Source organism: Callithrix jacchus, chromosome 13 (genome assembly GCF_049354715.1).
Source record: "Callithrix jacchus isolate 240 chromosome 13, calJac240_pri, whole genome shotgun sequence".
Classification (NCBI taxonomy): domain Eukaryota; kingdom Metazoa; phylum Chordata; class Mammalia; order Primates; family Cebidae; genus Callithrix; species Callithrix jacchus.
In genome coordinates, this window is record NC_133514.1 from 104,364,901 (window position 1) to 104,389,855 (window position 24,955).

At 38.1% G+C, this 24,955-nt stretch overlaps 1 protein-coding gene and 1 pseudogene across 1 annotated transcript in view; both read left to right on the top strand.

Moving 5' to 3' along the window:
• CDH20 (cadherin 20) overlaps nucleotides 1-24,955 on the top strand; it is a 219,326-nt gene that overhangs the window by 43,093 nt on the left and 151,278 nt on the right. The window lies entirely within an intron of this gene.
• LOC118147045 (U6 spliceosomal RNA) lies at nucleotides 14,507-14,603 on the top strand (annotated as a pseudogene).

A 24,955-nucleotide genomic window follows, 5' to 3' on the forward strand; every position in this document is an offset into this window, starting at 1 on the left:
GGCTTATAGCTGGGCAATCAACCCCCTAGATAAACCCTATTACAATGGAGCAGAGGAGAATAACAGGGACAAAACCAGGAGGCAGCCACAGTGGAATTGGAAATATTAGACCTGGCCACATAAGTTTCCCTTACTTGTAGACTGCTCAGGTCTCCTCAGACACATAAAGCCTCGTAAGTGGCCAGCCTCTTAGCCCTAAAAGTGTTCATTGAGAGCCCAATTCACTTTGAGTTTTTACTTAGCCACATTGCAAAATCTTTGGTGACCACTCAGAAATATATTTTATTTCTTAAATTAAGATGAACTAAAACTAATATTTTTAAACATTTTCCAAGTGTATAGATCCCTTTTTTTTTTAGTAAATGGAGTTTATTTGGCTCTCACCAAATCAAGATTAGAGGTCCCTACCCTCAGTGGCTCATTTGCACACTCCATTATGGGTTTCCTGATATTACAATATGTCTTGTTTTTTACATTGTGGGCCTACGTCTTGAAGAAAGAAATTATGTATTAGATCTATGTTACTGTACATATTAGGCCACTTACTCTTTTACTAATTTGATTATTGAGTCCACAGTCTGACAGATAATGACTTATTTACTTCACATTTTTGAAATGTCAGGACTTTAAGGAAGGGTCCACCCAAGTGGAGTAATCTATACTTTTCTTAAACTGAGGAAATCTGTGGGGGACCCAGGAGTTCCTTTGATGCCCCCGTTTTCCTAGTAGATTCCCAAGGGTCAACAGGGCTCTGTTCACATCAGAAATGGCTAAAATACTAACGTGTGGATTACTCACTATTGGCTCATTCTACCCCAGGAGCAAATTAAATATTTGTATGGGCATTCTAAATTAAATTTTAATATAATAGGCATATGAAACACCTTTATTTTCAAAACTCTGTGGACTTTGATTAGCTGATATATTTTCTGTGGTGCTCTAGTGAAACAGAACCGATGGTAGACATGTATCTGAGCCTGTGAAGTCTCAAGATCTACAAGTAGCAAACTAGAGACCCAGAGGACTGATGGTGAAAGTTCCAGTCTAAGACCAATCCAAAACAGGAGAAGACTGATGTCCCAGCTCAAAGACAGGCAGAAAGAGCGAATTCCCCCTTACACAGCCTTTTTATTCTCTTCAGGCCTCCAGCGGGTTAGATGATGCAGCTTGTGTTGGAGAGGGCAAGCTGCTTTACTCCGTCTACTGGTTCAGATTTTAATCTCATCCAGAAACACCCTCATAAAAACATCCAGAATCATGCTTGGCCAAATGTTGGACATGCCATAGCCCAGTAAAATTGACATAGAATTAACCATTACAACTGTTGAATGTTCTTTTTCTCTTTAGTAAAAGCTCTGATTTAGATCAAATGTGACAAAACTTTCAGGTAGATAATAACAGAAACGGTTCTGCTTTTTTTCAAAATTAATTTCTAAAGAACTGGCATCTGGTGCTTCAGGTTAGGTGTGACTTGGGTGTATGTAAGGAAACGACCACGCTCTAAGCACAATTAATAGGAGACACTCAGGGTTGTTTACCAGGAATAGAATATATACTGCAAACAGCCTGAGAGGGAACATGCAGTGATTTAAGAAAATCTTTTAATAAATTGAATGGTGGCCTTTTTCTCCCTTCTCAGTAGTTTTCCTATGGTATTAAAGACTTCCTAAGATTACTCAGATAAATATGATATAAAATTAAACTTTAAGAAGAAAATCTACAATTAGGTTTTTCCCTATATTATATAAGTTTCAGGCTTTTAGACTGTATCTCTTGAAGAGATGTATAAAAATGATAATGACTCAGATATGGTTAACACAGATACTCAGTTTAGATAATTACTGCAGAAGAGTGGGTCTCTTTTATTCCAACAGGCTATTTTAATAGATCAGATAAGCCTAATAGTAATCAAATAATTTCTCCTTAATTTGTGCTGGGCACATAAAATTTCAGCAGCCTTGAAGCATCATTATACTCCCTTCAAATTTTTCTTAGGGGTCTTTGGGAAACTTGTAATGTTGAAACATTAATCACTTTATTGAGGATACCAAACCTGAGAACTTCAATAGAAAACTCCCTCCCTAGGTTGTGTTGACTTCTCGGGCTTTAAGATACAGAGTATACAAACTTAACAACTTTTCTCTTTCTAGGCTCACAATATAAAGCTTAATACAGAAAAGAAAAGCCTATGGAATATTCTTTAGGACCACAGAGACAGAGTGTCTATTATTAATGGATAATTTTGGTATTGAGAGATAGTTCCCAATAGGAATCCCAAAGGTAAAGTTTTAGGGGCATTAAGTAGCTCAGAAAACATCACAAAGGAGCCTAGCCTGCAAAACTATGGGCTGGATATTTACCTTCGTTTCCTCATCTACTGTCTTTGTACACAAAATAGTATTATTGGGAGGGTCCTGATGTAATTTGCTGACGGATTCTAAGAATTTCACAAACATGAGATTACCATTACCATCGAGAAAGCTGCCAAGAGGAAGAAAGTAGAGGGGTAGGTCTTTGATGATTTCATTTGGATTTTAACATCCTAAAACATTCAAAATTAGACTTCGGGCCTTATAGCTACTCTGCCTCAGCCACTGAACCAAGGCAATAAGCAAAGTGCTTCTAAGGACTGTCAGCTTGTAGTTGATACAGGCAAAGCATCCTTGTCAGGATTCTTAATGCAGGCAGACATGCGGATGTTTATTTTAGATCATTTGCTCTGACAAGACTGTCGATTTGGAGTTACTGCAACTGTGGGTTAGGGAAGTACTGAAAGTGGCTGCAGGCGGATAAAACCCCCCGAAGGGAGCTTCAGGGGAGGAAGGCCAATATCCTGATGAAAAGTCTTCTTGAATTTATCCACAGTTAGCTTTGAGCTTGCAAAAACTAAAGTGAAATCAGTGTATTTTCTGGAGTTGATACCATAAAGAAATAACCATGGCAATTCCCTGCATTTCATGAGACCGAGAAAAGAACAGGGGAGAAGGTGAATTGAAACCGAACATATGTACCAGAAATACCACAGTAAAATTAAGTAAGAAAAGAAACATTGCAAAGAGTGAAGTATATGAAAAACAGAGGAAAAAAGTATCAGTTGCTTTTTTGTTGTTGTTCACACAGGTAGACATTAAAGCCAGTCCATACTTCCATGCTTTAATTTTTGCAACTTTCATCATAAAACTTAACAAGACAGCTGGGTGCAGTGACTTATGCCTGTAATCCCAGCGCTTTGGGAGGCCAAGGCAGTGGTTCACCTAAGGTCAGGAATTCTAGACCAGCCTGGCCAACATGGTGAAACTCTAGTGTCTACTAAACTACAAAATTAGCCCAGCATGGTGGTGTATGCCTGTAATCCCAGATACTTGGGAGACTGAGGTAGTTGAATCGCTTGAACCCAGGAGACCGAGATTGCAGCGAGCCAACATTGTGCCACTGCACTCCAGCCTCGGAAACAAAAGCGAAACCCCATCACAAAAGAAAAAGAACGTAATATTTAGAAAAAAGTCAGCACAGGAGTACTTCTTGGTCAGGTGGTGGCATATACTGCTGAAATAGGATAAATGGGTTCTGATTTTGAAAAGCAATTATTCTGCAGAAAGCGTAAAGCCATCCTTTTAGTGAGATGAACAATGTGTTTACTATAAAATGCTAATTAGCCCTTCAAATTATTAACATAATTATTGTTCATCTAAGGACATAAATCTGACAGCCCCTAAGGACAAGGGTGTTTCTCATTTTAAAGAAGCAGGCCTAAAGCATATAAGCTTACCTATATGCTTATTTTAAACTAAATCACACTTAAAAGAAAGAAGAAATTTAACTATCACCAAGTTGCCAGTCATTTGAAGAGGACAAAGATGCTTGGAGCTAAGAAAAGGGGTTCTGAAACACACTGAAACTTGTAATTGTAAGTAAGGTATGACTTTTAAGCCTAAGAAGCAGATTTCAAGGTATATACTGTGAATTTCTCATTTAATTTCTGATCAGGCATTTTACTTGGGTACTCTCTGAAAGAATCATTTGGACAAGGAATAAAAAAAAAGTAGTGTTACTTACTCTGTTCCCTAAATATAGAAAATTTGTGAGTGGGTCTATTTATGTGTAGTTCTTACAAAAACTCCTAAGTTCTGTATCCTCAGTGTAGTCTTACTCTCCTATCCTCCCTGCCTTCTTTGAATAGAGAGGTACAATTCTAGTTGTCTGCAGTAAATAAAATTACCTTGCTGCAAAGATGAAAAGCACATTAGAAATTCACCAATCATGTTCTAGGGGAAAGTCAGTAATTTCAAGAGAGGCAAAAGGGAGAATAGATGTTAGAGAGGCAATCCAAACCTGTTTGATACACTAGGCAATCCACTTGCATCAAAAACACCATTCAAGTTGCTCATTAGGAACCTGCAGAATCTCTAAGAACTGCAAATATTATCAGAAGACAGACCCTCATTTTCAGATGTCTGATATTTCTTCTTGAACATTCCACAAGTTTAGCACATTCAAGTGTTTAAAATAAAACTCACCTTCCCTCTCAAAAGTTGTTCCATCTTGTATATTCCACATCTAGGCACATGAGATCTCTTCACCAATTCAAATAAACTAGAAATTTCAAAGCTGTCCTTGACCCTTCTTTCCTGACTACTCCCCAGTATGGTCACAACTTCTGCTAATTCCATACCCAAAATGTCTCTTGGTTTCATCTCTTGCTCATCAATCCCATTTCCTCCCCTAATCCATGCTGCATGCCCTACTGAAGCAATGCCTTGCTGACTTCGGGAGTCCAGACACATCTAACTCCAATTCACCATTTCATTGCTATTGAAATTAAAAACATCATTAACTGTTTAAAATCATCCTTCGAAAAGTTTCTTACACTATGATTGATATAAAGCCTCGGATCACTTCGTTCCTTAAGTCTACACTTCAAAACATTCTTCCAAATGCATCATAGTAATTAGGCTAAATAAGAAAAATTACTTAAATTGAAAAGTGTTTGCTAAAGAAACTAGAGTAAAACCTAACAGCCAAAGAGTAGAAGGAGAAAAGGGCTTTGGAGTCAAGAAGTCCTGGACTGAGTTTCAGCTTCTAGCTGAGGGTAGATTCATCAAATCCCTTAACCTCCCAGTGGTGGTTTCCGCCTCTTACCGTGGGGAATATAGTCCCCACTTTGGGAGCTGTCCAGGGCTTTACATGTGGTAACAGGGTTAAATATCTAACATAGAATGTCAGATCTCAACACATAATTGCGACTATTGTTATTCTTTGTAGTAGGTACTTCAAAATACTGGTTTTTCTTCCTTATCCAAAACTAAATCCATTGCAGAATTCATACTCAGTGATGGTACATAATTCTAATAAGCTTTTTTATTCTGATTTTCCAGCCCAAATCCTGTAAATGGCAACAAATTGAAAGCAGGAAGAGTAAAAATGGTGAGAAATAGTAGATGACAGCAGGGAAGCTTAAGGAGACAGGTTAATGTACAGATGTAAGAACTCAAAATGCACAATAATAGGACAAACAGCCCTTACTAGCCCAGAGTCATCAACTGTGTAAGGCACAAGGAAAGAATATCATAGGGTGGTGTAGGCACAGATTCTGAACTCCAGCTGTATGAGTTTCAGTCTCAGCTTTTCTGCTGACTAGATTACAGTCTTAGACAAGTTTCTCGACCTCTCTGGGCCTCAGTTTCCTCCCTGTAAAATGAAGACAATCATAGTACCTATGACATAGAGTTATATTTCAGTAAACATAGACGTAAATGACTTATTTGCTGAAAGGCACTTAGAATGGTGCTGGACCCATAATGAATGACCACAAAAGCACTCACTTGTATTATTATAGCACAGTATCATCAATAATGCGTATCTGAAGACTGAATCATCAAAAAGTTCAATTATCTTCTGTATCTTCTATTTTTAAAGAGAAATGGCAATACCTTTGAAAATTAGTTCAAAAATGATGTTACATTTCACCCATGCATGGTAGCTCACGCCTATAATCCCAGCACTTTGGGAGGCTGAGGCAGGTGGATCACCTGAGGTCAGGAGTTCAAGACCAGTGTGGCCAACATGGTAAAAACCTGTCTCTACTAAAAATATATAAATTAGCCAGGCTTGGTCACGCAGGCCTGCAATCCCAGCTACTTGGGAGACTGAGGCAGGAGAATCACTTGAACCTGGGAGGCAGAGGCTACAATGAACTGAGATGGTGCAACTGCACTCCAGCCTGGGAGACAGAGCTAGACTCCTCTCAAAAAAAAAAAAAAAAAAAAAAAAAAAATACATTCTAATGAAGGTCTGGTGCTTCAGACAGAAAATTTGTTATCTGAAATATTTATATACCTGAAATTTTACTGAGTAACAGAAATATGAGATACTACATTTAGAATCTGAACTTCTAAGTTGATGTTATTTTCAGTACATTAAAAAGAGTCATTTCATTTTTCCATGCCTCCAGAATTGAAAGGAGAGACAGACTCTTGAAAAGAGTTCCTGAGCATGGCCACAATGAGGCTCAGACTCAACCTTCTAGGATGGGGAGAGGGAGAAGTTGGAGTAGTAGGGGAAGAACAGGAATAATTCAAATGTTCCTAAGTGACCTGAAGATCCTATGTATGAGATTGCCAGATCTCGAAACGAGGCTCTCCTACCTTGCACACAAGTGTGTCATAGATGCCTTTTTTCTCTTTTCTGAAAAGAAACCACAAATAAATCTACTTATTCCCATTCCCTTAATTGAAAGAAACAGGGGGTGGTGGTTCTTGAATTTTTACAGATGGGTGAAAATGGCTTACAAAACTCTTGTCAATAGACTGTCTCAGGCTACCAGGTATCTTCACATCAGAGACCTTAAAAACTAGTAAATCATTCCAAAAATGCTGCACTTAATGTTCAATCCAAAAGGAGACTCCATCTCAAAAAAAAATCATTCATCATCATCATTCATAACTTTTTCGTTGTATCTCATCAGGAGAAAGAAAATAAGAATTGTATTGATTAATGGCCCTAGTTCAGGCTAATTTTGACAATAAGTTAACATAGGTTTCAATATTTCAATCTCAATCTTTGGAATAAATCTTCTGAAGACAGAAAGAAGTGCCTGCCCTATGCCAAGAAAACTTAAAACCAGTGTGCCTTCTTACAATGTAGCATCTTTTCTCAAGTAATCCCACCTAATAACCTTAGAAAACCTAAACAAAAAGTTTGCTAGGACTTTGTAGCCAAAAATATTGGCTGACATTGTCTTTTGACTGCAGTTGTGAGCACTAAATAAATATCTGATATGTAACTCAAGATACTGATTTTATGTCCTAACAGAATCTGCAGGATTCTCTTAACATTCACGGCTTAAACCCAAATAATAACCAATTTTTTCATGGGTAACAACAGCTTAAGAATTATTAAAAGCCCCATACTAATATTTATCTTTAAAAAGATTAAAAAATCAAAATTGAGAGCATGTACAAATAAAAATCCACAGTAGCCAAGTAGTTTATCCCATCAACACAAGAATATCTATTAGTATTAATCGTAATATGATTAGCTCAATAAATACAAAGAATTTTATAAAATTCCCACCTTTTTCTAAGAATAGCAAAAATAATGGCTGACATTTATTAAACACCTCCTAGTTTACACAGGCCATATGCTAAGGAGTTTAGATGCATTATTTTCTTTAACCATCTCATTAACCCTGGCAAGAAGATAGCATCACAGACTCCATTTAATAACTAAGGTTTAGAAATACTGAAGAACATGCCCAACATCTTACTTCCAAACCTGCCTTTAATTTATCATAATATACGAAATTTATTTGTAGTAGAAAAAGGAATGTAAGTCAACAGTCTCAACATAATAAACTATATTTACCTTAAGCTGATAGCGAATATGTATTAATGGCAAACAAAAAAAATATATGCTTACTATCACCATGATTATGTGAGATTGTCAGTAAGCTCTTGTTAATGCAATAAGACAGAAAAAAAAACAAAACAGATTTAAACACAGAAAAGAAACAAGAATATAGATTGACAACCAAATAAATATCCATACTTAGGTTAAGAAAGATACTTTCTTTTATTGAAGGAGATAAAATTTCTAAGCATAAATATATGAAAGAAATATATTTCCTCCATATATTTATGATATATTTTATAACTATATATGGAAATATATCACTGTTTATGATATATTTCATAAATATATCATAAATATATATTTTTTCGATATATTTCATATATATTTTTTATATATTTCATAAATATATCATAAATAGTGATATATTTCACTACACTCAAAACATCAAAATCAAAAGGTAAAAATAGACAGTAAAAAGATATAATACCAATAAATATAACGGACGATACCTCAAGAAAAAATGAAAAGGCAAAAACAAATTGTGGGGGGAAAAAAACCTTGCAGTAGTTACGAAGAACACAAAGACCCTCATGTAAAAGATTAACAGAGCCAGGCGCAGTGACTCATGCCTGTAATCTCAGCACTTTGGAAGGCGGAGGAGGGCAGATCACCTGAGGTCAGGAGTTTGAGACCAGCCTGACCACCGTGGTGAAATCCCATCTCGACTAAAAATATAAAAATTAGCCAGGTGTGGTGGTGTGCAACTGTAATCCCAGCTACTCTGGAGACTGAAGCAGGTTATTGCTTGATCCTGGGAGGCAGAGGCTGCAGTGAGCCGAGATCACACCACTGCACTCCAGTCTCCGTGGTAGAACAAGACTCCATCTTGAAAAAACAATAATAAAAAAAAAAAAATAGCTGGGCATGGTGTCCGTTGTCTGTAGTCCCAGCTGCTTGGGAGGCTAAGGAAGGAGACTTGCTTGAACTTGGGAGGCAGAGGTTGCAGTGAGCCAAGATGGTGCCATTATACTCCAGCTGGGGTAATAGAGCAAGACTCCCTCTCAAAAAACAAAACAAAACAAAAAAAGATATTAACAGTTTACATAGAAAATGCAAACAGATTAATATGTAAAAAAAATTAACTTCACTAGTAATTGAGTGTAATTTTAAAAAATAAGGTGTGCTTTATACCTACCAAAATAGCAAACATTTCAAATATTTTCTGATATACTGCAACAATTACTTGTAGAAGGGTAAATGTCTCTCACTTCTTTGGTCAGAAATTATCAACAAATACAGACTCTTAGACAATTCCTACCTTTTGCTGTGGTCTGAACATTTGCGCTTCCTCAAAATTCAAATGTGAAAACCTAATCTCCAGGGTAAGGGTATTTGGAGGTGGGGCCCTTGGCAGTTGACTTACCAGTTGATTAGGCCCTTTTATAAGGTTACACAGGCACTAGTGCCCTTTTTAAAAAAGGCCTGAGAGAGACACTCTCACCCTTCTTTTCCTTTGAGGTCTCATGGAGAAGGCACTGTCTATTTACAAGAAACTGAATCTGCCTATGCTATGATTTTAGACTTCTGAGCCTCCAGAACTATGAGAAATAAATTTCTGTTGATAAACCACCCATTTGTGATATTTTGTTATGGAAGCCCAAACGAACTAAGACACCCTTTGGTGTAATAATTTCTATAATACATATTTTCCCTAAGGAAATAATTTAAATTTGGACAATAATTTATATAGAAATATATTATTTGACATTTTATATTCAGCATTGAAAAGAATGAAACCAGCCTAACTATTCAACAATAGAATGGTTAAATTAATTTTATTTCATCCTTTTGACAGAATGTTAAGCTTTTAAAGTGTTTGAATATTTACTTACTTAAAAATGATCTATCTCAAAATGTAAATACCAAAAACTAAATGAAAAAAGGATAGAATATTTATATACAATATGATCTCATGTATTCATATATTAAGAGAAAAAGATTGAAAATAAAATATATGAAAATGTTGTCAGTCAATATTTCTGTGTGGCAGGTATACAGTTGATTTTTATTTACATTTTTATCCATTTTTATATTTTACAAGGTTTCTACAAGGAACTTTTATAATTCATACTTTAAAAAAAGTTATAAATACAAAAGTACCTAAGCTAATAGTATTCTGTGGGTGAATAATTGTATACTATCTCAATTTTTGTCATCCAGGAAATCCAGTATTAGTTATCTATTTTCATCTAACTTCTATTCAACCTTCACAAACAAAACAGTTTTCATGTCATTGTTGATGTTCATTAGTGTGAACTAATGCCAGTGACCAACCGTGTGGTCCTGATGGCAAGTATGCCTCTCAGACTGCAGTCCTAGAGCCTGTCCTTCTTAACCACAGAACAGACTGTCAGTCCTACCAAAAGAAGTAGAGAATGGAAGAGTAGGAAGCCAGAGGTAGACAACTGCCAGGGTCTGAACTCAAAGTTGCAGCAACATGTTCTTCAGTGCAATGACAAATCTGTCAATGCAACATAGTACTCCTTCCCAATTACCCTCAGACTATTAACTGTGAGAACCTACAGGAGCATGTTTCACTACTTGGGATATGCGTCAGTTTGCTGAATTCAATACATAACCAGTTCTCACTCGAGAAAAGAATTGGAATTCATTAAAGTCTGCTAAATTCTGTGATAAGGACGCATGTGATTTCTAGAGTCAAGTGCCTTCATGAAATACTTTCCAAACAAGCTTGTCCATACTTTGAGCAAACGCCTTCTTTATTCTAAGTATCTACAGAATTATGAGTGTATACATAATTATATGTCTGCCAGCCACCTACACTGTACATCAAAAGTCAGACAGAGAGAGATTTATAGTCTTCTAGCACTTCGAAATCAACAATGCCTACCCAATTAAACTCAGTGCTCATCCATGGTGGAGGAAACATTAGATGAATTGTTTCAGATGCTAAGTACTGATTGTATAGGTGCAATGCATAGGTGAGATGATTCTTGTTCATTTTAAATTCTGTTGCATTTTCCCAAATTTTGCCTCACTTAGTGTGTGTTGCTTTTATAGTAGGGAAAACCCCTTTACAATGTTTAATGTTCTCTGCCCTTGAGGAAATTAAAACATGGCAAGGAGAGCAGATTTTGCAGCTAGCTATATGGCAGTATAAAGAGTGCTACGCCTACAGTGCAAAGTTCTAGGGGAGTTCACAGGGGACTGAGAAGATTAATTGTGTCCAGGAAGGAGGAGGCGCCATGAGGATAAGTGAGCTAAACAGAGGAAGCAGTTTATGAAATGAGCTTGGATGGATGAGTAATATTTTTATCTGGCCAAGAAGAGCATTCCAAGAGAAAGATCAGCATGTAGAAACTCAAACATGAGAGTAGAGAACATACTAGGGGAAGGGCAGTTAATCTGGAGTGACAGCCCTTATCTGATGTGGCCACGCTAATTGTCAACCCCTTTCAACCCAATGTTTAGTCTTGCTTAGCTTTTAATTTCTCAGTATGCATTTTGGTTAAAACTCATTTCTTATTTTACCATGGTTCACAGTAAGTAGGACTGCATGCCTCATCTGTCTCAATGTGAAGATTATTTCAAAAATGAAACTAATTTCAAAATTAAATGGACTTAAGTGTTCAGCCAATTCATTTGATTTGCATTTTAGAGATTTCTGTTGAGAAATTATAATGATTCCTCACAGCTCATTCTTTTTTGCAATTTGATTAAAGGTTCTGTAACTTAGCTAATTCAGGTGTGGAAAAACATTTAGGCAAACAGTTTTAAGTGATTTTATGCATGTGGATGGCAACAGTAATACAATTTAGAAATGATTTCAGATATTTTAGCCAGAGTCTTCACTGAATCAACAGATAGCCAGGTGAGGGAAATCATTTGATGGCAACAAAAGGACTGCCTAAACAAGAGACAGAAGACTGGGCTCTCATCTCTGTTCCTCCAATTACCAGGCAAGAAATTACAGCAAATGATATACTCTGAACCTTCTTTTCCCATCCATGAAACAGACATAATAGTACCACGCATTCCTTACTTCACAGGACCATTAAAATCACATCAGATAGCATGTGCCATAGTTTATGCTATTCTTAAAGACCTTAGAGATCATCTTACGAGGTTTGTACATTTTGCTCTGAGAAGCTCCATTCTCAGCAAGATGAAGGTAGGATCAAGAAAGGCTCAAGGATGCTGCTGCAGGATGGGTGGGGCTCCCCCCCTCACATCCCTACTTTCGTCCTAGGAATCCTCAATTACCTGCTTTACACAGGCGGCTCTAGGAAAACCTTCCATATGAAGAAAATGTCTTACAGTTTAAAAGGATTGAAAACAACTGATTTATCCTAACTGGCTCATTTTACTATAAGAAAAGTAAAACCCAGAAAAGCTAAATAAATTCCCCAACTTTAAGTAGTTACAAACTGGTGGGGCAGATGATTGAATCCAAGCTTTCTGCTTCCAAGTCCAGTGCCTTTTGTACTATACTGTATGGTTAAAGTGACACAAATATTACACACTGACATGGAAGTACTAAGCATCAGGACAGTTTTGTATAGAAGATGTGACATCGCCTAGACAGTATGCCAATTCCATTCAGCAATATAAAACTAATGTGTGCACTTATTCAATAAATATTAAGTGTCATATGTGTCCCAGACATTGTTCTAAGCACTGCTTTCAGCACTTTAAAATTCAGTTTCCAACAAAGAAATTATGACATTAAAACCTAACACTGGAATAAAACATCCCAATTTTTGCTGAAATTGATGAACAATTAGCACAATGGTATAGATGTGGTTATTGCCCTTGAAAAAACACCTCGTTGGTTTCTACAGTCAAATAAACACTGATTTGCTTGTATCTGGGCCCACTGCTTCTGAATTTTCTATTATTAATTTGCTCCTTGTATCAAAAGCTAACACATCACTTGTGGAATATATTCCATCTACTTTCACCTTCAAGGAGCTAGATGCTGCAAGCATCTCCTTTTTCTTCTGTATACTTATTTTATCTCTTTCTGGTGATTATTTTGCAGCACATAAATATGCTCCAGTGACTGTCATCTTAAAAACAAAACAAAAACCTTTCTTGCCTCCATGACCAGCTGCCACTCAATTTCCTTTCTTCCTTTCAAAGCAAATATTTTTGGAAAGACTTGTCTGCAGTCACCGTGGCCTTCCCACCATCACTCCACCCCATCTGTGGACAAAGCCAAGCTCCACTGCTTCACCCCTCCAGAAAATGAGAACAGGGATCCTGCCCATTCACCATGTATCCCAACACTCAAAACAGCACCCACCATATGCTTAGCTCAGTAAATATTTATGGAATGAATAAATCATCTAGAACCACATACTGATTTAGTGAACTACATAATATACAGCTTGCCAATTTCTCATATATTTCAGAAAGATGGGTCACAATATACACCAAATTTTACTTGATTGCAAATTAAATTACTTCAGCCACTATTTGAAAAATGTGTAATGACCCAGAATGCTAAAGCAAAGCTATAAATGTAGTTTAAGTCCTACCAAACTTGCGACAGGATATTTTTGTATAAGTTTGGAAAATAATTCTAAAATCCATTTTGAATAATAAATATTTAAAAATAACCAGGAAGACTTGACAAAGAAGAATAATGTGGGTAAAATTGCACTACCAGATATAAAAACTGTGTTACAAAATAACAGTAATTAAAACAGCGTGAATCTGGCACAGGATGAGAGATCAAAAACAGAATACAGAGTTCAGAATTGAGCTCAAATGTATTTGGGGATTTGGTAAATAAAAAAAATAGCATTCCTAATCAGGGAAAGAAATAGTGGTTATTCAAGAAAAGGCATTAGGACAACGGCCTAGGTACTTACTAAATAAATAAGTATCCCTCCGTTACTCCTCATACTGAATTCATAATAGAAAATAAAGCATTAGAAAAATATTTTTCTAGCCTTGGAGTAAGGAAGGCTTTTATAATATATCAACAAAACTAGAACCATAAAGAAAATCCACTGACAGATGACAGACACTGCTTAAAAGTGAAAAAATATATATGGTAAAAACAGAACAAAGTAGAATAGGAAACCCTGTCAACAAGATTAAAAGGTGAACGAAGACCTAGCAAACATTTTTGCTACGCACATCTGACAAAGGGTTACAAAAGAGTTATGTTTCATCAACAGGGAAACATAAATAGGCAAAATAAATAATCTACCAAATAATAAATATAAATGGCCAGTAAACACATGAAAAGATGGCCAGTCTCAAGAATAATCAGAATGCAAGTTAAAATACTGAATTTTGTTTATCTATTAGCTAGCTAAAATTAAAAAGGTTGACAATACACTGGAGTTTGAAAGGGGATAGAAAATGGGTGTTTTACACACTATTAGTGAGAGAATAAACTAGTATGCTCTGAGAGTTGATCTGGCAACTAATATAAAATATCCATTAAGGGAACAATCAGACAATTAATATATAATACAATTTGGAGAGTCATTCATAATTGAAAAAAGTCCATCAGTAGGAGATTATTGAATATGTAATAATTGATCTATACAAGGAGCTATCACGGAGACCTTATTATGGAGACCAACATTTCTGAAATGTAGAAAGAGACCCACAGTAGTTGCTTCAGCAGCACATATACTAAAATTGGAACAATAACAATATTATCATAACCCCTGCATGAGCATGACCAAATTCGTCAGGCGTTCCATATTTTTACAAACCAGCACGTCCTACACATGTATCCTGGAACTTAAAATAAAGTTTAAAAAAAAGAAAGAAATACAAATGAAAAACAAAACATAACAATCCAATAAAAAATGAAAACAGGCAAAAATTTAAAAAATAATAAAGAAAGGCATCCACAATATGTCAAGTGGAAAAAGCAGACTAAAAGTATTCTACCTCCTCAATATTTCTTGAGTCAATTGCCTTCCTCCATCTCCATCATCACTCTGCAACATCCTCTCTCTCCTGGTCTCCCAGCCTCCTCTCATGACTTCCTCCTGTTGATCTTCCACACTGCAGCTGTGGGGAGAATCCTACAAAGCTAGCATCTGCTTCTCACTTAAAAACTGTAATAGCTTGCCATTGCCCAGAAAGGTTACTGCCCTTGCCTGATCTGCTCCCACCTCCGGCCCCCTCTCTTCTCTTTCTCTCCCACTTGTTCTAGTGACCTTATTTCACTTCTGTTCCCACCCCACTACTGACTCCAACCTTGCTTTTTTGCACTTGTTCTGTCTGAAACCTTCTTGCTCACACTCCACCTCCCATCTCCACACTGTGCCTATTAATGCCACTACACCTTTATGCACTCAGCACAGATGCCATGTCCTGAGGGAAGTCTTCCCTTTCCCTGTTTACCCACTCTAAATCAGCTCCCGTTTTGTAAACAGTCGGCCCTCTGTATCTGCAGATGCAGAAGCTGCGGATACAGAGGGCTGCCTGTAAAGGACTTGAGGAACTGAAGTATCCACAGGAAGTCCTGGAACCAATCCCCGTGGATATAGAGGACAGGCTGTACTCTTATAGCTCTCTTCCTTCTTCCTCAGTCACCTTGTTACAGCTTGGAATTATGTATTTCTGGATTATATCCTGACTATCCATCTCCATCTCCATGCTGAAGGCAAGGACCATGTCTCTTTTCCTCATTATGCTACATACTAAACACATTATGCTACATACTAAACACATTTTAGAGACTGACATGATCAGACACCAAAGCATCTTGAGTGAAAAAAGGAAAGGAGGGTGAAAGGAAAGGCAAGAAAAATGATTTGCTACTCTTACTTGACAATTGACAAGAAATAGATTTTTAATCATTATGGTAAAAATGTACATAATTCATCACAAATTTTGAGCCTTGAAAGAAGTAAAGTACTTTTTGTCTACTATATTTGTCCTTCCCAAATCAGAGACTCAATGGTATACTGCCTGGCTGTCGTACCTCACTTCCAGAAGCAAGAACAAAGTCTCATCCCCAGTGGCAGGATCACAGCCCAGGTCAAATTTACAGCAAACTCTGGGATTCTGATGCCAAGAACCAGTCCCTGTTGAACCCAGTGGCCTTATTTCCTAAATGTTGTCCATAATGAAACCAGTTTTATTTTTCATTTGCATACTGTAAATCAGAAAGTCAATGTTGAATTTATCCCAGATTTCTTCTTCTTACTCTCTCTTGCCATGTTCCTAAGATAGTTTCAATTTCTTTGGAAAATTTCACTATAAACCAAAAAGGGGAAGATCAATTGCCCCTTCAAATTCTTTCTCTTTTCCTAGACTGTCCATACCATACTTCACAATGCCCACCAAATCCACCCACAACCACCTAGGAAACTCGGGATAGACATTTTGCTTCCCACAGTTATCAAGGCTCCCAGCTCGACACTGTATTTTTAAAAATTGGAATTGCCAATGTTTATCTGTGAATGCAGATAAGTTTATCTGTCTGGGCTCTCTCTTTGCATAGAGCCCAGCTGTTTCTCCAAGGTAGGGTACTCTGACCTCACTTAAGAAGGTGAAGGATACTGAATAAGAAGACTGCAGTGGTTCAAGATGGCTAATGGTTTTATTTTTTAAGGATGCAAGAAACTTACAGTGTATTTTGGCATCAAATACATATTATATAAAATGTGTATAGCTGTAGGCAGATTGGCACCTGTGGATAAGTGGGTGGTTGAAGATTTATAGTCAATATTTAGTCAACAGCTCAGTCACTGTCATAGATAGAAATGTCTCTGACTTCTTTTAAACATTATTTGCTACTTCATGTTCATAAGCTCAGGTATCATTTTTCTGACCAATTATATAATTTTTTAAATAATACATCTCAAAGACATTTGACATAATAGAAAATGGAGCTGCACGTGTGTTTATACACACAGTGTGACTGAACGAGCAGATTTCCAGTTGGCAGACCTGCAGCAGGCCATTTAACATTTCTAGAACTAAGATTCCTTACCTGTAAAATTTAAAAATAAACCAAATTAGGTCCGAAGCCCTACTCCCCTTCTCATTAATCTTTTCATTTACATAATAATCTGGTTGTATCTCATTTCCAGCATTAATTAGATCTAACTTGTGTTTTAGGCATCTGAGTTTGTCATACTTCACCCACTCCCTCTACCTCCCCCAAGTTCAGGCCCTGGAAGCCAGGGGTTTTGTTTCATTCATCTGTATGTTCCCTGCTATACCCAGAAAGAGCCTTGAATGCTCAGGTGCTGAGAACAGATTCCCAATTGAATGCCAGGGGCCAGGAGTGAGCAGTGCTCCTAACGCCATGGTTATAGTGTGGATTGTCCCCCTAAAATTCAAATGTTGAGGTTCTACCCCACAGGACCTCAGACCACAACCTTATTTGGAAATAGGGTTCTTAAGGATGTAATTAGTCGTTAAGATGAGGTCCTTAGGGTAGGCCCTAATCCAGTATGACTGGTGTCCATATAAAAAGGGTAAACTTGTACACAGACACACACAGGGTGAGGTTTCTACACACTAAGCAGTGCTAGTATTCACCAGCAAACCTCCAAGAAGCCAAAGGAGAGGCCTGGAACATCCCTCAGGAGGAACCAACCCTGCCAACACCTTGGTCTTGGAATTCCAACCTCCAGAACAGTGAGACAATAAGTTACTGTGTTTAAGCCACTCAGTTTGTGGTACTTTGTTACTGCAGCTCTAGGAAGGAATACGCCCACTGCTTCACCAATTGCTGCCTCCATAGAGGTAGAGCAACAAACCCCTCAGGGCCTTGATAGGTGTTTACCAATGTCACTGCCAAAAGTCCAAGCCCACCTGGCCATCTTCACCAGTATCCACATCCTCATACAATCTGTGCGTCTGACCACCTCCCTCACCCTGCCTCTCCGTCCACTCTCCTGTTTGGCCTTGGGGTATTTCAGAATTCTCTACTCTTTCTTAGAATGGTCCTTCTACCTCCTTGCCCTAAGAGGAAGCTGTGTTCCCCTAGAGGAAACTGCTGTCTAGAATCTGCAGCTCCCTTCAGTGGAGACTATTGGTCATTCATTCCTCATGCCTCAAAGCCAAGACTTTGAGTTGTTCAAGACTACTTCTTCCTCTTCCCCTTGCAAAACCTCCCACTTCTTTAAAGTCCACACTGTACCCTCTGCCCTCTATCCCCTGGTCATAATTGTAGCATTCACAGATGCTGAGAGAAAAGGACCTTCTCAGTATTCATCAGTTCCCTCCTTCCTTTATTTGTCTCTAGCAATTTGACCCCCATGCCTATACTCAACTAGGTAAACAATGCTAGAGAAAACTGTAAAACCATTGATACAGGTACATTGATTTAAAATTTTTAAGCTTCCCTCCGTTCAGTTGCCCACATAACAATTAAACTTGTTCCTTCTAAATGCATTAATAGGCCTGATGCTGATGACTGTCCCCTAATTGGGTATGTAAGCAGCAGCCTCTGGCTGCTGGTTCCTAATCCAATGGGTAGCCATAGTCATAAATCCCAATAATGAATGTCTATGCAAGAAGCAAGTGGGTACCCTCCAAGCCTATTCTATACTCTCATGGTCTTTTCTGGCTTCCTGGGACCCCCATAACATACTTCAAGTCTGGATATTCCATAGCAATGTGTTTCTTTCTTTTGATGAAGCAAATTTTTAAAAAAATTTAAAGAAGAGCCTGTACTTTTCCGATAGTCTTAGAAACCATCTCCTTCTGAGACCGTGCACCAGCTTTGCAGTGAAGTCCTGTTCTCCAGTCTCTCTCCAGGCATACATAGTATCTCTCCTGTGCACTCACACAGTGTGTGTGTGTGTGTGTGTGTGTGTGTGTGTGTGTGTGCATCTGTGTGTTCATGCGCGCACATGTGGAGAGGTACCTTTTGGTGAATTAGGAACAAGCACCGTTGAGGGGATTCAATTCACTTTAACCTTAATAGCTATTTCTTAGAGAGACTACAGAAGAGTGCTCTCACTCTAGTGAATGCCGCTATTAATAGTATTGGCCTTTCCTCTCCTGAAAGAGTATTAGTTCATTCAGAAAAATCACCGTCCAAGTTAGAAGCCATAAAAATTATTTTCAGAACTCCTCCTTTGTAGGTAGTCTTCTGGAAATGAATGATTTAATGTACTAAAAATTAACAATTTTTTAAAAACATCTATGGGTACCTTCACCTGCTCATCCTCTGCTCAGAGGGCTTAAAACGTTCTCTTACACTTTTCCAAACTCAGCCTCATCATAGCCCACTGATATTTCCAGAATCAACAGTGACTTCTAGGAATCAAGCTCCTTTCTGTGAGACAGCTCCCCCACAGGGTTACACATGTTGCCTCCAGATGACTTGGCTTTCATCCTAGAGTCTGTAATCAACCCACAGTGTGGATGCATGCTGCAGGTGAATTGCTAGCAAACCTGGAAGATAGCTCCACATGAAGCAGGTGGGAACTTCAGTCCATAAACTCACATGAGCAAGAGAACAGTTTTAAGTTTTCATTATTCCCCTTCCATTCTGAGCCTCTATCCTGCAGAGGTGGCAGGCAGTTAATCCCCAGTAAATAGCAATTCTGCTTTTCCTGGGGTTGACTTAACTTCCTGGGGTTGACTTAACTTCCTGGGGCCAGGGGAGGCCTTCATAGGAGTGAGGCATTGCTGAGGGCATTCGCAGTTTGTCCACGCAAAGTCTCCTCTAAGAATCCCTTATTGCTGTCTGTATTATCTCTTCAAACCTGGCTGTTCTTGCCACTACATATGTTCCTGGGGACCATGAACTGTTTGCCTTCTATGCTGTATTGGGGCACCAGAGTCTCTGTGAAACTATCCAAGACGCCAGATATAAGATGCTGCCAGTTACTCTAGTAGGAGAGGTAGGTGTTGCTTCCATGGGCATCTAACCTAGGATATAAGAAACAGATTACCCCAATCCCAGTATCTTCTGGATTCTTGGGGGTTGACTACTTCCCTAAGACTTTCTCTGGAACCCAACTATGTCTCTGCCCTCCTTACTCCCCTTACATCTATTTCCCGCCCGCACCCAACCTCCCCATACTGAAGGAATATTTTATCTCATTCAGGAAAATAATTTTCTCTGCCTCATAAAATTTCTTCCAGACATTTTACCTGGAGTCCTCCTGACCTGGCCCACCTGCTCCAAACACATGAATGCACATGACCACCAACTGCAACAAGCACATGACCGCCTGCTGCAGCTATGCAGCCCTGTGGAGTTTCTTAGCATTCAAGGCCTTCTCAGGGACTGGATACTCTCAGTGCTCCCTGGCTGGCTCCCTCTAACCAATCCTGCCTCCATGTAAATGTCACTTCCTGACCACCCTATGCAGCCGTTTATCGTCTTCCATGACCTTGCTTGTTATAGCTCATCATTTTTAGAGCCTTATAACAGCTCATCATTTTTTGTTTCTTTCTTGCTCACCTGTTTATTGTCTGTATTCCCTCTGGACTGTAAATTCCAGGAGGACAGAGACTCTGTCTTGTGGTTAAGAACACAGACTTTAGAGCCAGCTTGCCTGAGTTGAAATCTCAGCTCTGCCACTTACTAGCCATGTAAACTTGGGCAAGTTGCTCAACTTCTGTGACTTAGTTTCCTCATCCGTAAAATGAGGGAAACACACCTCATAGAGTAATTATGAGAATTAAATGAGTCAATGCCTGGCACATAGTAAGTACTATAAAGTGTTTATTAAAATAAGTATGTAGCACTTAGTATAATGCTTGAATCATAAGAGATGCATGAAACATATTTGTTGAATGTAGGAATTAATACAAGAATGGATGAATGCTACAACTCCAAACAAATGTAGTCTTCCACCTGTGATTCACTTGTTCTTCTAGCTAAGTCAGAGTGCAACAAGATCAAGGCTATTTGTTTCAATCCTAACAAGGGCAGTGTAACTTATGGCTTCTTACCAACTACATCCCTAGCCTGTGTAGCCATCTAGCAATTGAATTGTGCTGTTTACAGACTGTAATGAATGAGAGTCTGAATGGGTCAATATTTGTCTATCACAACTAGTATACAAATCATACACAGTACATGTCTTACTCTAATTTTATAGTTTTATCTGCTTTGTAAATGATAGTTCTTATTTCTAATAATCCTATAAAAACTGTGATTCTGGAACCTGAAAAGAGTAATATCAATTTAATTATGGTCTCCTTAAAATACTTTATATATATCTATATGCACATATTTACTCAAATGGCTGGTTATGATTAGAAGATCATAATTAGAAGATTAAATGATGAGCCAAGTATTTAAGGGATAATCTGTGGAAGTGTCTGAAAAACCTTTCTGCTGACCAGCATACTGACATTTTATTTTCATTGCATAAAAACAAAAAAGAAAAGGAAAATATAAAATATTTAAGAAGATGTAAAAATTGTTGTATGGATGAGTTATTATGAATTTAAGAGGGTCTCCCCTATCTACAGAGCACAGGCCTTCTTGTTGTATTCATTTGTGGGCTTTGAGGCTTCTGAATATATAATTTTCCATGAGCTTTGCTTTTCCTTTGTCCACTCCATATCACTCTACAGGACTCAATGGCATAGTGACCATAGCCCAGTCAGAAATAATCATGTATCAGTAAGAAAGAAGATTACACTAATATTAACAAATAGAAATGAGTTAGAAGGATATATTTACTGTAGGAAGATCTAGCCTATATCTGCATGTTCTGAGTGGCCAGCACAAGCCTTCCAGGGAGGACAGGGTGGTCTCCTTACCCCATGAAGGGAAAATTACTATTTCCCTGGCCCAAACTTGCCAGCTTTTGAGGAGCACAGGATTGTCATGGGTAAATGAGAGAGTCTTCATCTGCCTGTTTATACAGTACACTTGAAGTCAAGCATGGAACATATGAAACTTTTATCCATGTGACTAATGGAATGAAGACAAAAGTCAGACACATCTTGCAATGATCAACCTCTCGGATCCTGACTGTGTAGTCCTTCACTGCTAATTTCGCATCGGGTTTTCAGTGGGGTTCATGGAACACCAGCAATTGTCTTACCCCACAGAGTAAGATGTCTGAGAAGTTTAATGAATGTTCCTCACACCAACATGTCCTATACTCCACCATTAATTCCATAAAGTACTTGAGTAGCCTGACTTCTAATACTGACCCCTTCTTTCTGCTTTCCTTGGGTCTCATGTTCCAATTTTAAAACCCATATAGCTAGAAGGCCACATATGGAAATGATATCTCCCTGTTACACTTGATTTTGTGTCAATATTATGATTTATTTTACACAGGCAGCCAAATCTGGCGTTTCCTCTCTGAGGAAGCCGAAATCCCATCATGTTTTGTTCAGCTCACTGGATCAAAAATACGTTGCCACATCATTTCCCCACTGGAAAACACACCACTGTCATTTGTTATGGATATCAGTCTTTAATCTTTGTTCACTGATACTCACCTCCCCCACCAATGCCTCACTCCACTGCTGCGTAAAAGTACTTATCATTCCAATAAGTTAATATATTGGAATGGAAAAACTTTGGTTTCAGTCTCAGGGATCAATTTATGATCATCTTAAATCAGCCTCTTTTTAATTACCCCATGAATTATCCCTTCATGGGGTAAGGAGACCACCCTGTCCTCCCTGGAAGGCTTGCACTGCAAATTTCATAATTTGGTTTACTCTGTAAAAAAAAATACAATTAAAGTAAGGCAAAGCCGGTTATGACTCATGTATAAAAAAATGAAAACAGTATCATCATTAAGCACCAAATAAAGCCATTGATTCCGTGTATTACTCTGTCAGTTTTAATTGAATTGCATTTCCCCCTTTCAGTTCTTAATTATGCAGTTCATGCTGAATCTTTATTTTTATGCACAGAATGGGATAATGTTCTCTTCCTCCTTACCTTCATGTCTAAAAATATAAGCCTATTGAGAACAGAAAAGCCTTTGTTGGTCTTAATTAAAGCAAAACACCTGCTTTTATCCTGGGAGCTGAATGTGTTGCTGTACCGTGAGGCTGTTACCAAGTGAGGGGACAATAGGACTGCTTCCTGTTGCACGTCCGCCTCCCTGACCCGGGATCACAGCCTCTTTCCAAATTCTACCAGAAGAGGAAGACATCACACTATCTGGCAAAGGAGGTCCATGGGCCTCTCCAGCCTGCTAATGAGCACTAACTCTTGTCTAGACTGTCAGGTCTAGACAGAGCAAGGAAAAGTAGATACTGCTTAAGTTGGGGGCAGATAGGATTAGTGAGATAACAGTCAATCTGACAATTCATTCTTTTTTCAGTTAACTTGCAAAAGACCTAAAGGCAAAAGCAGAACTCTCTTCTCTGGTATGTGTCACCTAACTGAGATTATGTGCAAGTGAAAATGAGCAAAAGGAGATGCAATGTCTATCGAACCTAGATTTGATGGAAATCCTGCTACTACAATGTAATTTCTGTAGTTAAAAAAGAGACAAAGGAAACACAACCTCTACCTCCTTTCATTCCACTATTGTGTTAGCTATGTCAAAAGTGCTTCTGCCAGATTCAGGTAGCTGCATCACCCTAATACCTGCACAATTTTATTTCTAGGATTCAGTTCACAGGAGGCAGATGTTCTTGTTAAAGATATCAAGTGATAGATAGTGTTAGAAATGTATTAGTCTTGGACTATATAATAAAGGAAATCTCGGGATGAAGAACCAAGGAACGAGCTCCGGTCAGTCTTTGGTGTCCCACTGATATTCAATAGAAACTGGAAAATGACTGAAAGAGTATTATAATTGGCTTGAAACCCCAAATGACAAGGGCCTGACTCATAATAAGTATTTAGAGTGAAAGAGGAAGTTGGCTACTATTTAGACTTAACCTTAAAGTTGAGGGATTGGCCTCCTAGGGCTGAGAACATTTGATCTGATGCATTGAAGGGCTGCCCCCCCAGAATATCTCCTACCTCTGGCATACCAGACTATGCTCTCTGTGCAGCTGCATCTCCAGCATCCATGCTAATAGAGGACACTATCTTGGAATGAGAAGAGGCACTAATCATTCTCGTACTTATTTTACCCATGTTCAAACTCATCTGCCAATATTTCCTTGTGCAATGTGCTGCACAGCATTCTAATAAGCTTATTCCAGTTTCATCTTTTTTAAATTTCCAAACTATCCTTTGATAAAAGTAAGGAGAGAAAGGAAAATGCCCAAGAAATAAGCAAAGGGATTTAGGATGGGAAGAGGGAACTCCCATTTATTGAGTTCTTTTATGTTACAGGCACTATCAGGTTCTATACATTAGTGACCAGTTTTTGTTGTTGTTGATGTTGTTTTTATATCAATGATCAGGGTTGTGTGTGTGTATATTACACACATATATTTATGTATAGGATAACTGGGAAACAAGATAAAGTGACTTCGATACTGGACAACCAAGGGTTAAATGTAAGTGCTAGGACATGACTCTACATATTTATTATATCCCTGACTTCAGATTCTACAGTAATAGGTAGCTGGTAAGTCTATAAATAATGTTGATTTTCCACGTTCATTGTTCCTAATGTCGCAGACTAATGTGTATGCCACGGTAACATCTATTTCAAATCAATTTCCTACAAATGCCTTTCACAACTATTTTGTTTTTATTAATAAATCAAAACATAGCATACTTGAGCAATGTATTTTTTGTTCCATGCAAATTCACAGAGATCCAGAAAGATTATGAGGGAGATAAAATTTGCATATACAAGAGACTCTCCTTCAGAAGGGTTTATAAAATTATTCTTCCACTATTCAAAATAGGAAACCATAAAACAAGGAGATTATAAGAAATCCTTGGCATAAATTCACATGAATACTGCCTGCCAACATTTTAATTAAGGATAATAGGTTGGCTTATCAAATATAATTAGGGAATATTGACCGAGGGTTGGTTTGTCTAAGGGGCAGGCAATGGAACATGAAGTTCTAGACACAGCTTCTCTCACATTTCCCCTTGACTACCTTTGTAAAGGGACATTTTCCCTCACCTTGCTTTCTCAGACCTAGAAACAGGTAAATTAGAAGGCCCAGCTGGATCTGACAGCTGGGTTCTGTGGAAGTGGAAAGCATTCTGGTGCTGATGAACTTTTCAAAG